Raw genomic sequence first — 3,172 nt, forward strand, 5'->3', positions numbered from 1 at the left:
ATTAAACTAATTTAATTTCTTCTTTTCCTTGTCATCTAGTTCCATCTTTCTTGTACCTCCATTCCTTGTTTTATTCAGATAAATACCTAGGATTACAGTTACAAATAACTTAAATTCGAAAGAACACATAGAAATTTTGTGGGAAAGGTGAACGATAGACTGCGATATATTGTCAGAACGTTTGGAAGATGTAACAGATCTAGTAATGAGGCTGCCTTTACGCTGGTCTGTCCTCAGTCACGGTGTGGGAACCTTACCACATAGAAATAACAGAGTGCATCGAGAAAGTTCAAAGAAGGGCAGGAAGTTTAGCAGTATCGAGAAATAGGGGAGAGAGTGTCGTGGACACGATGTAAAGTACGTGAACTCAGAGCTCACACGGAAAGATATATATGTCAGCTTCCTCCGCGATTTACTCGGGAGTGGAATAATAAAGAATAATTGTGAAGGCGGTTCGATGAACCCTCTGCTAGGCATTTAAGTTGGATTTGCAGAGTATATCCGTATCGTATCATCATCCATCTATATGACGCTATGTTCCTTTGGCGTACATGCTTCTAACTAATATCTCACTGACACATATTGTCTTCCAGCTGCATCAGTCTCATACAGTTTACCTATATCAGTTGTTGTGTTGTTGTTGCTTATTTATTTCCTCCAGTATTGTATTTGTAGTTTGACCTTCCCAACAAGTAGAAAGTGATCTGCTTCCCCATCTGCTCCTCAGCAAGAATGCTTGACCAGACGCTCCGTTGACTGTACAATAAACTATAGAACAGAACTACTAATATGCTGCCTCAGATTTTGGAACGTATTTTTGCGCAAAATCTTGTCGTATGACGTCCACAATATCCTACAATTATAGGACTTTAGACATAAACACCACTGATGGAAAGAGTTCTTTATTTAGAGCTGTGTCTGACAATATTTATAATTGTCCACACACCATCGGGTGTTTAGCACACTATTGGTTAGTGTCACGTTAACAGGTCACGTCGCTCCGTTGGTTAGTAAAAGGTGATCACTTACGTGACCTCAGAGTATTATTACATTGATTTGTCAGGTAACATCTTCTATGTGATTAATTTACGTTAGGTCTTGTAAATAACCGGTGTTAGTTTTCACATTTTCTAAGGTAAAAGTCCTGGAAAGTTATTCAGGTTACGCGCCGAGAATACTTTAGCCGGTGGACATGTAAAAATATTTGGAAAGAAAGCGCTGAAAAATGCCAAGACGACGATATCTGGGTTCAGTTATGAATGTACCTAGGGACATAAAAAGCAGAACAAGAATCGAGTATGTTAACAGTTTTGTCGGATTCATATACCATACGCATTTAAAAGATTTCGTAGAATTTGGATAAGGTTATTTCTGAAGATAATATTAGCACAAACTACGTTATTTCGGGGGAATTTAGTATCCCCTTCTTGCAGACTCGCAGTGCGGTTATTCTAAAGTTAGGACATGCATCGCACCAGTATGATAAATCCATGAAATACAAAGAAAGATCATCCGTCCGTTTCCACAGTCGTATCTCTTTCAGTAGACCAGGCAGGTTGTCATTCCATCTCCGGGACAAATATTCCAAAATGAGGCAATTTATTGGCGAGTCAATCGCGGCGGTTCATCCGTGTCAACAGGCCATGATGCTGAATTTATTAATTTTCGGGAACTAATTGCGCGCAACGAACACACGGACGTTCCGAACCGCTGACGAGAAACGTCCGCTCGGTAAACAAGTGATGAATACATCGCTGTCCATAATTTATATTGAAATATACTTTTGTGCATCAAAGAGGACGTGAAACTGTAGGATAAAAATTACGGTTATGGAGTGAAGTTTAACGAGACAGATGAGAGACATTATGCCCTCGTATTTATTTTTTCAGTTCCAGAATTTTACTTCACTTGACAAGCTGTAAAATTCTCTCGTCTGGCGTAAGCCAGACACGTATGCATGAGAAAACATACAGCTGCGCTGCTTTTAATCGGTAATCCGGATATAGCCTCATATCACCACCGGCACCAGTTTATATGAAAACTGTGAGAGGTGTGGGACGGCTGTCTCTCTGAGCGATGCGTCATGCGAAGATCGGAATAACTATATTCTGTAGTTTGACAGAAAACAGAGCTAACTCTACAGGCACCATATATTTAAGAAATAACATAAGAAGAATAGGAGCGATGGAAATATAAAGGTTCAGTGCCTCACTGCACATTAATAGCAAACAACGATAACACAGTGCCTGGTGCTGCGTTATTGCTACAGAGATATGTTGGTGTTTTGTAAATATTTAAAAATCTCTTTAGTATATGCGAGAGTATGCAAAGGAGGTAAATGGCAGCACTCGTAGGAAACTTTGCTTTAAGACGACGTGACTGATGCCAAAACGATTGTCTGTGCCTCTCCCATTTTGAACATGCAAAAAGGATTTGATTGGTGTCACCTTCTGTAATGTTAGAGCTATCGTAGATTTGGAATAATTCAAATGGGGTAAGGTCCATTGGAAAGCTTCCGTGGTTGAATCAAATACGGTGGACAACGGATATCACTCACGTGGGTATGGAAACACCGCGGAACCAGGATCTACCTGGAACGAAGGGCTGAACATAGGCATAACGTCTTCGCCCGAAGAACTGAAGGACGTTCCAGTTCTCTTGCCATTGTTGAAAGCCTTTCTGCTTGGCCAGATACTGTAATTCAGAACGAAACAGTTTCAGGTCATACACGTTCGGGATTTTATGGCTTCTTTAGCAATAATATCGACTTCTCTATTGCCACCGGTTTCGCAGTGAGCTACACAGAAATTCTATTGCCTGCTTTTGGATTTCACCCTGGATGCATTAACAGGTGATTGCCTAGATGAGGTCCTGGTTTTTTAATTCCCATTTTTTGTGTCTAAGAGATTGTAAAACTGGCATAGAGTCTGATAGAATATGGATCTTGGCAACCTGAAGTAAGCTAACACGTATTAAGGCTTCTAGTATAGCTACAGTTTCCGCATGAAAAATAATTTTCTCTTGGGATCTAAAACGAATTTCATTGTTAACAGTGAGAGACCAAGCCCACATTTTTTTGAAACTTTATAATATGGTCACAGTGCTACATATGTGCATACATAATTCGAAAAATGTCCAAGCATTTTTGTAACACGTGGGACATATATCGCGA

This window comes from Schistocerca cancellata, chromosome 5 (assembly GCF_023864275.1).
Source record: "Schistocerca cancellata isolate TAMUIC-IGC-003103 chromosome 5, iqSchCanc2.1, whole genome shotgun sequence".
In the NCBI taxonomy this organism is placed as follows: domain Eukaryota; kingdom Metazoa; phylum Arthropoda; class Insecta; order Orthoptera; family Acrididae; genus Schistocerca; species Schistocerca cancellata.